The sequence below is a fragment of the Chlorocebus sabaeus genome, chromosome 8 (assembly GCF_047675955.1).
Source record: "Chlorocebus sabaeus isolate Y175 chromosome 8, mChlSab1.0.hap1, whole genome shotgun sequence".
In the NCBI taxonomy this organism is placed as follows: Eukaryota; Metazoa; Chordata; class Mammalia; order Primates; family Cercopithecidae; genus Chlorocebus; species Chlorocebus sabaeus.
In genome coordinates, this window is record NC_132911.1 from 21,919,905 (window position 1) to 21,935,057 (window position 15,153).

General features: G+C 46.6%; 1 non-coding gene across 1 annotated transcript; it reads left to right on the forward strand.

Moving 5' to 3' along the window:
• Positions 1-7,991: 7,991 nt before the first annotated feature.
• On the forward strand, positions 7,992-8,096 carry LOC119618947 (U6 spliceosomal RNA). Its single transcript, XR_005235293.1, has one exon. It is a non-coding gene; the product is annotated as a U6 spliceosomal RNA (small nuclear RNA).
• The last annotated feature ends 7,057 nt before the right edge of the window (positions 8,097-15,153 follow it).

Below are 15,153 nucleotides of genomic sequence, written 5' to 3' on the forward strand. Positions count from 1 at the left end.
TAAGTCTGGGCACAGTGGCTCAGGCCTGTAATCCCAGCACTTTGGGAGGCCGAGACAGGCGGATCACCTGAGGTCAGGAGTTCGAGACCAGCCTGACCAACATGGGGAAACCCCCATCTCTACTAAAAATACAAAATTAGCTGCGTGTGGTGGCGCATGCCTATAATCCCAGTTACCTGAGAGGCTGAAGCGGGAGAATCGCTTGAACCCGGGAAGTGAAGGTTGCAGTGAGCTGAGATTGCGCCACTGCACTCCAGCCTGGGCAACAAGAGTAAAACTCCGTCTCAAAAATAAAATAAATAAAATAAAAATCTAAACAGAGATCTCAATATCGTCTTTATTCGGCTTTAAGGTATATTCCTACAAATCTGTTTTTCTAATTGTGCTCAACTAAGCTTAGTAGGAAATAATTTTGTGTTCCTCAGTTCATATGTTCTTTTTTTTGAGACTGAGTCTCACTCTTTTGCCTAGGCTGTAGTGTAGTGGTGTGATCTCGGCTCACTGCAACCTCTGCCTCCTGAGTTCAAGCGATTCTCCTGCCTCAGCCTCCCGAGTAGCTGGGACTACAGGTGTGTGCCACCACGCCCAGCTAATTTTTGTATTTTTAGTAGAGACAGGGTTTCACCATGTTGGCTAGGCTGGCCTCTATCTCTTGACCTTGTGATCTTCCCACCTCGGCCTCCCAAAGTGCTGCGATTACAGGCATGAGGCCCCATGCCTGGCCGGTTAGTATGTTCTCTCAACATTTTGTTTGAAATGGAGGCTGACTGCATGGAAGACTGCCTTGATCTAACTGATGATAATGTTTTTTCACTGAAAAACTTAAAGCAGCCTTGTAAACTAGTTTAAATGGGAGAATCCTTGGAAAAGTATTGATGTTTGGTAATTTTTGAGCAAACGAAGGTAAGAACCAATGCAAACCTACTTCCCCAGAGTTCTGGATTGTGTCTTTATCTTCAAAAAGAACACAGATTGGCTGGGCATGGTGGCTCATGCCTGTAATCCCAGCACTTTGGGAGGCCAAGGTAGGTGGATCGTGAGGTCAGGAAATCGAAACCATCCTGGCTAACACAGTGAAACCCTGTCTCTACTAAAAATACAAAAAATTGGCTGGGCATGGTGGCAGGCACCTGTGGTCCCAGCTACTCAGGAGGCTGAGGCAGGAGAATGATGTGAACCCGGGAGGTGGAGCTTGCAGTGAGCTGAGATTGTGCCACTGCACTCCAATCTAGGTGACAGAGCCAGACTCCATCTCAAAAAAAAAAAAAAAAAAAAAAAAAAGGCCGGGCGCGGTGGCTCACGCCTGTAATCCCAGTACTTTGGGAGGCCGAGACGGGCGGATCACGAGGTCGGGAGATCAAGACCATCCTGGCTAACACGGTGAAACCGGTGAAACCCCGTCTCTACTAAAAATACAAAAAATTAGCCGGGCGTGGTGGTGGCGCCTGTAGTCCCAGCTACTCGGGAGGCTGAGGCAGGAGAATGGCAGGAACCCAGAAGGCGGAGCCGAGATCGCGCCACTGCACTCCAGCCTGGGCGACAGAGCGAGACTCCATATATAAAAATAAAAAAATAAAATAAAAAAATAAAAAAGCCACAGGATTTTGCATCCATAAGAACGGATTTGTGTCAATTCCATCACTGACTATCTGTGTGATCTCTAACATGTTTAACCTCTCTGCATTTCAATAATTTTACGAAGTAGAAATTATAATTTTACACTGCCTACCTTATAAGGTAGGTATAAGCACAATGAGGACTAAATACGCAAAAGTGTTTTATAAATTAAAGCTTTGTACTAGTAGTAATTAACATTTTGTTCTTTGGATTCCTTTGAGAATCCTTTGAGAAAAATACATGATTGTTCATACACACTCATAGCATGTGTAAATCTACTCAAACCTTTAATTTCATTTATAATTGGGACCAGCATGGGGACGGGAGGTAGACGAGAAGGAAATGATCTCTTGAAGCCCCTGTGCCCCAGGTGAAAAACTTCTGCTCCAGACAAGAGTAAGATGAAATCCATTCATTCAACAAATTGTTGAGCTCCAACTTTGCCAGGTACGGTATGACATAGCAGTGAACAAGACAAATATGCTTCCCTTAAGGAGTGAGGGGAAATAAAAACCAAGTACTACAGATAAATTAACACAGGGTAGTGAGGTAGAGAATGTGCAGATAGGGATAGAGGTGGTCCAGGAAAGGGCTCTAACCAGGTGACATTTGAGTTGAGCTTTGTGACTGTAGAAGAATGTTCTAAGCCAAAGGGCCAGTCAATGCAAGAATGCTGAGACAGAAATAAGCTTCGTCTATTTGAGGCCAGTATGTGTGAACAGCAGAAGCAAGGCCAGTCTGTCTGGACTGCAGCGGACATGGGGGAAGAAGTTTGGTCCCAGCTCAAAGTTGACAAGAGTCAGACTACTTTGGGAAAGGAGAAGACATTTGTTTTTGTTTATTTTAGAGATGGGGTCACAGGTCACTGCAGCTTCAAACTCCCGGACTCAAGAGATCCTCCCACCTCAGCCAGCCCGGCTAATTTAATTTTATTTTTAGAGACGGGGTCTCACTAAGTTGCCCAGTCTGGTCTCCAACTCCTCAAGTAATCCTGCTGCCTTGGCCTCCCAGAGTGCTGGGATTACAGGCGTGGGCCACCGCCCTTGGCCCTAATGAGGGTTTTCACCAGAGGAATGACAGATCAGTTTTATGCTTTAAGTTTAAAAAGATCTGCTGTATAGGAAAATAGACAGTAGGGGGAGGAAGTTGACAGGATATAGTGTGTGGAAAGGCATCCCTGATTCTAAATTTTTGGCCCAAGCAACTTGAATGCCAGTGCTGTTTACCTTGGTATCTTACCTGTGGACCAATCAACTGTGTTACGTAGTGGTTGCCGCCATTTTCTCCTGTTCTGCAATAAAGCAAACAACAGTCACAAGCAGGAAGTGACAGCAGCTTTGGGGCTCCTAATTCTTTTCTTTTTTTCTTTTTCTTTTTGGAGACAGGGTCTCGCTCTGTCTGGAGTGCAGTGGTGTGATCTCGGCTCACTGCAAACTCCACCTCCTGGGTTCAAGCCATTCTCCTGTCTCAGCCTCCTAAGTTGGGATTACAAGCCTGTGCCATCATACCCAGCTAATTGCTGTATTTTTAGTAGAAACAACGTTTCACCATGTTGGCCAGGTTAGTCTTTAACTCCTGGCCTCAAGTGATCCACCCATCTCAGCCTCCCAAAGTGCTGGGATTACAGGGGTGAGCCACCGCAGCCGGTCTGGGACTCCCAATTTTTAAAATTTTTTTTTTTTGAGATGGAGTCTTGCTCTGTTTCCCACGCTGGTGTGCAGTGGCGCAATCTCGGCTCACTGCAAGCTCTGCCTCCTGGGTTCACGCCATTCTCCTGCCTCAGCCTCCCAAGTAGCTGGGACTCCAGGCGCCCGCCACCACACCCGGCTAATTTGTTGTATTTTTAGTGGAGACGGGGTTTCACCCTGTTAGCCAGGATGGTCTCGATCTCCTGACCTCGTGATCCGCCCGCCTCGGCCTCCCAAAGTGCTGGGATTACAGGTGTGAGCCACTGCGCCTGGACTGGGACTGCCAATTCTTACCACAGTTTTCATAAGGGATTCTGCTCGGGGATGATGTGCCATTAAGGGGTTTGCCCACCCAATGCGTGTAAAAAGAAGTCGGGGAGAAAAGAAGGGTTTGTGCACTACCCAAACAGTGGCCTGAATATCAACCTGTAAATCTATATTTACCAGTTAGCAGAAATTTCATTAGCATTTTTTTACGTGTATCCAAAGAGATTACTAATTGATATCAGGCCATTATTGGTAGGATGTTGCTTTGGGCCATGTTTTGCTAATTATAAAAAATTACATATTTTATCTGGACTTGGGTTTTCTTTTTCTTTTTGAGACAGTTTCACTCTGTTGCCCAGGCTGGAGTGCAGTGGCATGATCTCACCTCACTGCAACCTCCGCCTCCTGGGTTCAAACAGTGCTCAGCCTCCTGAGCAGCTGGGACTACAGGTGCATGCCATCACACCCAGCTAATTTTTTGTACTTTTAGTAGAGATGTAGTTTCACTGTGTTAGCCAGGATGGTCTCTGTCACCTGACCTCATGATCCACCAGCCTCAGCCTCCCAAAGTGCTGGGATTACAGGCGTGAGCCACTTTGCCCAGCCGACTTGGTCATCTTTTTAGATCACAAGACTGTGGGAGGGACAGGTCATTCCAAAGTAATTTAATCAAAACTAAATGCACTCATGGATATAAATTAAAATATATGATAAAACATAAATATGATATAGTGCATTATAAATAATTTATGTAGTTTTTTGAGACGGAGTTTCACTCTTTGTTGCCCAGGCTGGAGTACAATGGTGCAATCTCGGCTCACCGCAACCTCCTCCTCCCAGGTTCAAGCGATTCTGCCTCAGCCTCCCCAGTAGCTGGAATTAACAGGTGTGTGCCACCACACCCGGCTAATTTTGTATTTTTAGTAGAGATGAGGTTTCTCCATGTTGGTCAAGCTCGTCTCAAACTCCCGACCTCAGGTGACCTGCCCGCCTCAGCCTCCCAAAGTGCTGGGATTACAGGGGTGAGCCACCATGCCTGGCCTATGTAGTGCTTTTTATATAAAATTGCAGATTATACATTATAAAATACATTTTGTTCTGTGTAGCTATTTTAGAAATGCTCATTTTACTCTAGTTTTTAAAATATTCTACAGTTCTCTTACCTGCATTTAACACAGAAGCTTAACATTTAATGGCTTCATATAAATAGAAACTGAAGCCAGGTTACTTTCACACAACAGTGGAAACAAGGATTCCCTGTGCTTTTGTTAAATTAAAAGTGTTCATAATTATGTCTCAGAGGAACTGGTCATTAATTAAGGTTTAGGAAGTACTTAGTGAGTTTCATGAGGAAATACACCAAAGCTCACAAGCCCTGTAAGAAGGAAACCCAGATTTGAAGAAATGTGTAGAAATGATAGTTAAACATGAATCTTGGTTATTTAAAATATTTATGTCTTCTGACCAATGCAGAAAGTAAAAAAAAAAAAAAGTGGGGGGATGCTAAATTCACCAAGTGGACATCTGGCCAGGTGGAGAGGTCCACCGGCTGAATGAATTGGGCTCTCCAATGATTGTTGGGAATTGTTAATGTCTAAAAACACCACCACACCAGCAGTGAACTTAAATTTTATTTGTTAGGGAAAACAATTGTTTGGGAAGGGAGCTCAATTAGAGTTTTCTTCTTTTTAATTTAATTTTATTTTATTTTATTTTTGAGACGGAGTCTCGCTCTATCGCCCAGGCTGGAGTACAGTGGCCCAGTCTCAGCTCACTGCAAGCTCTGCCTCCTGGGTTGACGCCATTCTCCTGCCTCAGCTTCCCATGTAGCTGGGACTACAGGCGCCCGCCACCACGCCCGACTAATTTTTTGTACTTTTAGTAGAGACAGGGTTTCACTGTGTTAGCCAGGATGGTCTCGATCTCCTGATCTCATGATCCACCCGCCTCGGCCTCCCAAAGTGCTGGGATTACAAGCATGAGCCACCATGCCTGGCCTCTTTTTAAATTTTCATGGAGTGGCTCTAGATGTTTTTTGTTTTAATCAGAGAAGACACTGAGAAAGCAAATGAATGTTTAACTCTATTGGAAGTAGGACTTTAAAAGAAAAGAGCAGCCGGCACAGTGGCTCATGCCTCTAATCCCAACACTTTGTGAGGCCAAGGTGGGAGGATCACTTTAGTCCAGGAGTTCCAGACCAGAGTGGACAACATAGGAAGACCCCCATCTCTAGAAGAAGAAAAAAATAGCTGGACATGGCAGTGGCATGCCTGTGGTCCCAGCTACTTGGGAGGCCGAGGTTGGAGGATTACTTGAGCCCAGGGAGACAGAGACTGCAGTGAGCTATGATCATGCCACTGCACTCTGGCCTGGGCAATAGAACAAGACCCTGTCTCAATAAATAAACATATAAATAAATAGGTGAAGACAAAGAAAAGTGCTTTCTTCTTTCTCTTTCTTTCTTTCTCTCTCTCTTTCTCTCTTTTCCCTCCTCTCTCTCTCTCTCTCTCTCTCTTTTTCTTTTACAACAGGGTCTTGCTCTGCCACCCAGGCTGTAGTGTGGTGGTGTGATCATGGTTCACTTCAGCCTCAACTCCCTGGGTCCAAGTGATCCTCCTACCTCAGCCTCCTGAGTAGCTGGGACCACAGGTATTCACCACCGTGCCTGGCATTTTTTTTTTTTTTTTTTTTTTTTTTTGAGATGGAGTCTCGTTCTTGTTGCCCAGGCTGGAGTGCAATGGCATGATCTCAGCTCACTATAACCTCTAGCTCCCGGGTTCAAGTGATTCTCCTGTCTCAGCCTCCCGTGTAGCTGGGATTACAGGCACCCACTACAATGCCTGGGCTAATTTTTTTTTGTATTTTTTCGTAGAGACTGGGTTTTACCATGTTGGCCAGGTTGGTCTCGAACTCCTGACCTCAGGTGATACACTCACATCAGCCTCCCAAAGTGCTGGGATTACAGGCATAAACCATCGTGCTCGGCCACCCGGCTAATTAAAACAAATTTTTTTTTATAAAGACGGGGTCTCCCTATGTCATTGCCCAGGCTGGTTTGGAACTCCTGGGCTCAAGTGATCCCTCTGCCTCAGCCACCCAAAGTGCTGGGATTACAGTTGTGAGTCACTGCACCTGGCCTTATTTTCACCTATTTATATAGCAATACTTTCTCACCATAGAACACTGGAAAGAAAAAAATTTTTTTATTATACCACCAAGTGATGGCTGCTATTCACATTTTTTTCCTTGATAGATTATGCTCAGTGAGGGTATGAATTACATCAGTTTTGGTTCGTTTCCATATCCCTAACACAGTGCCTGGCACACAGTCCACACCTAATTCATACTTGTTGAATGAGTATATTAATATTCTCTTGAGGTCTTTTATTTTTAAATAAATGGAGTCTTGCTATGTTGCCCAGGCTGGAGTGCAGTGGCTATTCACAGGCATGAAAATAGTGTAATATGACCTCAAACTCCTGGGCTCAATAGATCCTCCTGCCTCAGCCTCCCAAGTAGCTGGGACTACAGGTGAATACCACTATGCCTGGCTTAAGGCTTTTATTTTATGCTTTTCTTTTCTTTTCTTTTTTTTTTTAGACAGGGTCTCACTCTGTCACCAAGGCCAGAGTGCAGTGATGCGATCTCAGCTCACTGCAGCCTCGACCTCAGAGACCGCCCACCTCAGCCTTCCAAACGATCTGCCCATCTCAGCCTCCCAAGTAGCTGGGACCACAGGCGCATGCCACCACACCCAGTAATTTTTTTTGTATTTTTTATGGAGACGGGTTTCACCATGTTGCCCAGGCTGGTCTCGACCTCCTGAGCTCAAGTGATCTTCCTGCGTTGGCCTCCAAAGTGCTGAGTTTACAGGCGTGAGCCACTGTGCCCAGCCATGTATTTGTTTTTGTTTTTTTAGATGGAGTTTCGCTTTGTTGCCCAGACTGGAGTGCAATGGTGCCATCTTGGCTCACTGCAACCTCTGCCTCCTGGGTTCAAGCGATTCTCCTGTCTAAGCCTCCCAAGTAACTGAGCCAGCCATGTTTGTTAATAAAAATGAGGATAATACTGTATATATATGGTTATATTTCAGCTTTTTCACTTTTCAGTGTCTCCTGAGGCTTTTCTCATGTCATCAAATATTTTTCTAATTTAAAATATGGTATTTCCTAACTGCATGATGTTCCATTCAATCATACTTCATATAACCATTTTTCCTATGCAGATGAAATCATATAGTAGATACCATTTTGTGGCTTTCTTCTTCTGCTCAACGTAACGTATTTTAGAGATTCATTCATGTTGTTGCCTATATCAGTAATTATTTCTTTTTTATTAGCTGAATAGTACTCCATTCTATGGAATTTTACAATTACTATCTTAAAAAAAAGCAATGAATTGCTTATAGGTAGGAAGCTAGCACTCTTCCACAGCACACATACTGAAATAGGAATGATACAGAGAAGATTAGCATGGCTCCTGTGCAAGGATGACACATACATTTGGGATGCATTAAAAGAAAAAAAAAGAAGGAAACTGAGGGTCAGGGAAAGAAGTGAGAATTCACTTTTCTTGTACATACTTTTGCAGTATTTAATTTTTTTCTTTTTTTTTTTTGAGATGGAGTCTCACTCTGTTGCCCAGGCTGGAGTGCAGTGGCACGATCTCAGCTCACTGCAAGCTCCACCTCCCAGGTTCATGCCATTCTCCTGCCTCAGCCTCCCAAGTAGCTGGGACTACAGGCGCCCGCCACCTCGCCTGGCTAGTTTTTTGTATTTTTTTAGTAGAGACGGGGTTTCACCGTGTTAGCCAGGATGGTCTCGATCTCCTGACCTCGTGATCCACGCGCCTCAGCCTCCCAAAGTGCTGGGATTACAGGCATGAGCCACCGCGCCCAGCAATTTTTTCTTTTCTTGTCTTTTTTTTTTTTTTTTTTTTCTGGAGACAGAGTCTCACTTGCCCAGGCTGGAGTGCAGTGGTGCAATCTTAGCTCACTGCAACCTCCGCCTCCTGGTTTCAAGCAATTCTCCTGCCTCAGCCTCCTGAGTAGCTGGGACTATAGGCGTGCGCCACCACACCTGGCTAATTTTTTGTATTTTTAGCAGAGATGGGGTCTTACCATGTTGGCCAGGCTGGTCTCGAACTCCTGCCCTCAGGTAATCCACCCACCTCGGCCTCCCAAAGTGTTGGGATTACAGGTATGAGTATCATGCCTGGCCTTTAATTTTGTTAAATCATGGGCATGTGTTACTTTTGAAAAATATATTTAAAACATTAAAAAGAGAAAAATCCTGAGAGCAGAGCTGGGTTCAAATTGTACTTTCAACTACTTGTGTGACAGTGGGTAAGTGGCTTGATGCCTCTGGGCTCATTTCCCTCATCTGTAATATAATAATTCTGGTCCATATGAATCCTTGGTCTTTGGCCTCTTAGATACTCCAATTGGTCAGTTATCTTTTGAATCAAACTTTATCTACTGGGACATACTAAATTATTGCATATAAGAAATAGAGGTGATTGGCCGGGTGCGGTTGCTCACGCCTGTAATCCCAGCACTTTGGGAAGCTGAGGTGGGCGGATCACGAGGTCAGGAGTTCAAGACTGGCCTGGCCAACATAGTGAAACCCCGTCTCTACTAAAAATACAAAAAAATTAGCCGGGCATGGTGGCGGGCGCCTGTAATCCCAGCTACTTGGGAGGCTGAGGCAGGAGAATCGCTTAAATCTGGGAAGTGGAGGTTGCAGTGAGTCAAGATTGTGCCATTGCACTCCAGCCCAGGCGACAGTGCAAGACTCCATCACAAAAAAAAAAAAAAAAAAAAAAAAAGAAATGGAGGTGATTAGTGATTCATTATATCCACAAACACCTACTGAGCAACCACAATATAAATGGGCCATGCTAGAAACTGGAAATATAGGCTGGGTGCAGCAGCTCATGACTGTAAATCCCAGCACTTTAGGAGGCAGGCTGATGTGGGTGGACTGTTTGAGGCCAGGAGTTTGAGACAGCCTGGGCAACATAGCAAGGCCCCATCTCTACAAAAAAGAGATTAAAAAAATTAGCTGGGCGTAGTGGTGTGTGCCTGTAGTCCCAGCTACTCAGGAGGCTGAGGTGGGAGGATTGCTAGAGGCCAGGAGTTAGAGGCTGCAGTGAGCTATGACAGTGCCACTGCACTCTAACCTGGGCAACAGAGAAGATCCTGTCTCAAAATATATAAATAAATAACAATTTTTTAAAAAGAAGAAGCTGGATATAGTCTCTGCCTCAATAGTCTAGGTGGGGAAAACAGCCACATGTGAATAAATAATATCCACCATGCATTAGGTGGTTGATCTGTTTACAAAACGCTCCTGGTCCACAGAGGAAGGCTTTACCTCTACCTGGATGGACTAAGGAAGGCTTCAGAGAGGTGATTATAACAGGGCTGGATCTTAGGCCATGGCTGAACTTGTGAGTCAAAGTAGAGAAGGACGGGCATTTCCAGGCTATAAGGATCAAATATCCAAAGGGGTAGAGCCCTGAACATATCCACCATATTCCAACCCCATGCCTCTGTACAGCTTTACCCTATCTAGGACACCTCCCTTCCTCCTTGCTCTTCATATCCCATCCTTCCTTGGAGGGCCCTGGCCCTGAAAAATCATAGCAAATGGTTTCAAGTGGCCAGCCTGAAAGGTCTCATGGGGCTACAGACAGAGAGAAGCTATAGAGTCAGGGTCAGGCTGTGAAGGAGCTGTTGGGCCAGGTTTCAGGGTTTGAACTCGATCCCAAGGGCTCCAGGGAGTCACTGAAGGGAGATGAGAAGCAGCATCAATAGTCAGATTTTCTGTACAAAGTTGACTCTGGGCCGGGCATAGTGGCTCACACCTGTAATCCCAGTACTTTGGGAGGCTGAGGCAGGAGCATCGCTTGAGGTCAGGAGTTGGAGTCCAGCCTGGGCAACGTTGCAAGACTGAGTCTCTACAAAAAATTTTTAAAATTAGCTGGGTGTGGTGGTGTACACCTGTAGTCTCAGCTACTCAGGAGGCTAAGGTGGAAGGATTGCTTGAGCCTGGGAGGTTGAGGCTGCAGTGAGCTGTAATCATGCCACTGTACTCCAGCCTGGGGGACAGAGTCAGACCCTGTTTCAAAAAAAAAAAAAAAAAAAAAAGTTGATTCTGGGGTCAGTGTGGACAATGGATTAAGAGGTCAAGACCAAAGACTCAGGGACCAATTAGGAGGCTGATGCAGCGGAGCCCCTATTCACTCTCAGCCTTTATGCCCTGAGAATAGCTGATTCTATTATTGAATCAGTTGAGATGGATTCCCATAGAGAGCAAGACACGTTCCCTATGTCTGCCCCAAACAACCCAAAGTCTTTTGAAACCTCTACCAGGATAGGAAAGCAAGGCAATGCGATGGGTGAAGGTTTCTGGTAGTCTCAGCTTATACAGATGAAAGCCTTTCCAACCTGGTTTCCTCCGGGAGAAATCCATGGATCTAATGCCCTTTTCCAAACACAGAGATAGAAAGTGATGGGAACTATTAGGAGCAGTGCTGGACAGGAGGGCTGCAATCCCAGCTATCAGGAGGCTGAGACAGGGAGAACTGCTTGAACCTGGGAGGTGGAGGTTGCAGTGAAACTAGATTGTGCCACTGCACTCCAGCCTGAGCAGCCTGGGCGACAGAGTGAGACTCTGTCTCAATAAAAAAAAAAAATAAAAAATAAAATTAAAGAAAACATTGCAAACCAATGTGAAGGGACGTATTATTCAATAATAGTAATGCAAAAATTAACCGACTACTGTATTTTGGGGCCATCTCATAACATCCAAATAAAATGAACCTCGTTTAATGTGTTCCGGCAGTTCAGTCTGTTCTCACAGTAAGCTCTGGAGCCTGAGTTGTACCACAAAGTTATTCTTACCTTGAGGCAAACTTAGTCTGACCTGGAGGCCCTGATAGCCATTGCTCCTAGGACTGGGGAAGGGATGGTCATAACTCCTTAGGGGAGGGGAGTTCCCTAAGGAGTTATTCAACCTAAGGCAATTCTCTGGAGAAGGGGCAGCAATGAACTATCAGCCACCAGCCCTCAACAAACAGGCAGAGTACGGTAGCTCATGCCTATAATCCCAGTACTTTGAGAGGCCAACGCAGGAGGATCACATGAGCCCAGCAGTTCAAGGCTTCAGTGGGCTATGATGGCACCACTTCACTCCAGCTTGGGCAACAGAGCAAGACCTCATCTCTCTCTCTTTAAAAAAAAAAAAAAAAAGGCCGGGCGCGGTGGCTCAAGCCTGTAATCCCAGCACTTTGGGAGGCCGAGACGGGCGGATCACGAGGTCAGGAGATCGAGACCATCCCAACATGGGCTAACACGGTGAAACCCCGTCTCCACTAAAAAATACAAAAAACTAGCTGGGCGAGGTGGCGGGCGCCTGTAGTCCCAGCTACTCGGGAGGCTGAGGCAGGAGAATGGCGTGAACCCGGGAGGCGGAGCTTGCAGTGAGCTGAGATCCGGTCACTGCACTCCAGCCTGGGCGACAGAGCGAGACTCCATCTCCAAAAAAAAAAAAAGAAAAGAAAAGAAAAGAAAAGAAACAAACAAACAAAAAAGCAGCAACCAGAAGATGGTTATCCCTCATGGTGAAGGGTATCTGGGCAGAGCATCCCAGCCTCTGCTACAGGGAGGGCCTATTAATATTATTATAATCCCCACGTTACAAAAGAGGAAAGCAAGGCCTGAGAAGTGAAGGAACTTACCCACGCCCACAGCTGGAAGTGATGGTATCAAGGTCTGTTTGGTGTCACTGGTTGTTGTGGGAAGACTAAGCAGCTATTGAAACAGAGGACCAGCAAGGAACTTGGAGAAAGGCAGAGATACTGAGTGAATCTCCTTAGAAAGAGGCGGGGAAGGCTGAGGTGGGCAGATCACGAGGTCAGGAAATCGAGACCATCCTGGCCAACGTGGTGAAACCCCATCTCTACTAAAAATACTAAAAATACAAAAAAATTAGCTGGGTGTGGTGGCACACGACTGTAGTCCCAGCCACTCGGGAGGTTGAGGCAGGAGAATCACTTGAACCCTGGAGGCGGAGGTTGCAGTGAGCTGAGATCACGCCACTGCACTTTGTTTTTGAGACTCTGTCTCAAAAACCCAAAAACAAAAAAAACGGGGGGTGGGGATGTGAAGGGACAGGGCTGCAGGTTGCTTACAATTACTTTGCTAAAGCCAAGCTACAGAATAACATCTGGATTCTGTAAATTCATGTATACCATGCTTGAGGACTCAATGCCCCATATTCCACGTGGTGCTGTAGAAGAAGTTCAGGTACTGCATGTCTCTTGATGATGATGGTGTTCACTAGACCTCCGACCAGCTGTGTGACTTTGGGCAAGTTTCTTCACATCTCTGTGCCTCAGTTTCCTTATCTGTAAAATGGGGATAATCATATAAATCAGGTTGGTGTGAGGATTGAATGAGTATTTGTGGGTTTTTTTGGTTTTGTTTTTGAGATAGATGGAGTGTGTATCTGTGCCCAGGTTGAAGTGCAGTGGCACCATCTTGGCTCACTGCAACCTCTGCCTCCCGGGTTCGAGCGATTCTCCTGCCTCAGCGTTCCGAGTAGATGGGACTACAGGCGCCCACCATCACGCCCAGCTAATTTTTGTATTTTTAGCAGAGATGGGTTTTCACCATGTTGGCCAGGCTGGTCTCGAACTCCTGACCTCAGGTGATTCGCCCACCTCAGCCTTCCAAAGTGCTGGGATTACATGCATTGGCCACTGTGCCTGGCCCGCAACGTTTTCTTTTTCTTTTTCTTTTTTTTTCTTTTGGAGACAGTCTCGCTCTATCACCCAGGCTGGAGTGCCCTGGCATAATCTTGGCTCACTGGAACCTCCGCCTCCCGGATTCAAGGGATTCTTCTGCCTCAGCCTCTGGAGTAGCTGGGATTACAGGAGTGTGCCACCACGCTCGGCTAATTTTTGTATTTTTAGTAGAGACGGGGTTTCACCACATTAACCAGGCTGTTTTCAAACCCCTTACTTCAGGTGATCCACCCGCCTTGGCCTCCCAAAATACTGGGATTACAGGCATGAGCCACCTTGCCCGGCCCGCAATGTCTTACTAAACTTTTTATTTTTAGCTATCCTGTTGAGGTTCTTCCAGATGAATTTTAGCCTCTGACCCAGAGGTATGATTTGATAGGCGTGGAGTTCTGGTTACTTCTTAAATGAAGAACTTCCTCAGGATATCTGAACAATTCTCTTGGGTGGAAGCCTCAAGGACCATGAAAACAAAACCAAATTCTATTCGGCCCCTGAAGTCCTCTTGCCTCCTGCGGTTACTATCAAAGAGCTATGGTCAAAATTCCAAGGGATAATTCAGGGTCTGATTCCACTATCTATCCCCAGACCGCCTATACATAAATCTATTATTATTGGAGATTTACGATTAATCCTATAACATTTTAGGAGCTGTCCAGTATAATTTTCTGAAAGTCCAGTAAGGTAGCTGCACGTAGTTCCTGAATGCTTGAAACGTGAACGGAATTAATTTAAATTTCCATAGCTACATGTGACTACTCATTGGTCACTGCAGTAATTGTTAAGACTGGTTTTGCCTGTAACTTGCATGTTTTATTGGACATCAGTTTCAATATTTTATTTGCATTGCTAAAAGTCAAAATCCTTTTGACTTTGCCAGTTACTCAGTGAGAGGGCGGTTGGAGCCAGTTTCTGTTCTAGGCTTACAGTTTTAAGGGCAGATAAAGGTCAGTTTTTAACCTCGAGATGAACAGACTGTTAACCTTCTACGGACTTGCCCATGGGGTTCCACAGTGAGCCTGGGCCGGGGGAAGAAAAAAGGGGCTTCTAGCTGGGGAGTGACACACAGGGCACAAGAGGAGGTCCGGCCCTGGGGTCCCAGGAGCAGGGAGCTCCCCTCTCTTAGATGTGGAAAGTGAGGAAGGAGCAGGGCCTTGCTCAGAAACGGAGCTCCCCAATCCCCGACCGCCCTAGCTACTGGACTGGAACTAGGATGGACACGAATGTCCTTCTCACTGTACTGACTGCACTCAACACGCGAGAAAGATGAAGCGAGGGGATTTAAATGTGTGGGTTTGCTGAATGACCCACAAAAGCTGAAGGAGCGCGGCCGGACTTATCACACTACTTGAGACAAAGCGGGTGGGAGACCCAGAGGTGAGGAGGGAGGCCTGGGAGGTCAGGGGCTCTCTGCGAGGCGGTCCCAGGAGGCGGCGCAGAGCGGCCGCGAGGCCGCAGGGCCGGGTCGCAAAATGGCTGCGGCCGGGCCGGCCTCCCGCGCTGGCCACGCGGGCGGGTTTCAGGTGTTCCCGGCCTGGGCAGGGGCGGGCAGGAGAGAAGGGACCGGCTGCGAGGAGGGCTGGCTGAGGAGAAGCGAAAATGGGCTGTTAGGAGCAGGGACCCGGAGCCCCAGGAGCCGAGAAAAGAGCGTGCGCCGAGGCCTACGGCCTCCCGGGAAGGCGGAAGCGTGGGGAGGGCGGTGCTCTGGGCGGGAGGCCGGGCCGGGTCGGCTTGGACAGCGGGGCCGCGCGTGGGGCCTCGGCGCGCCGACGGC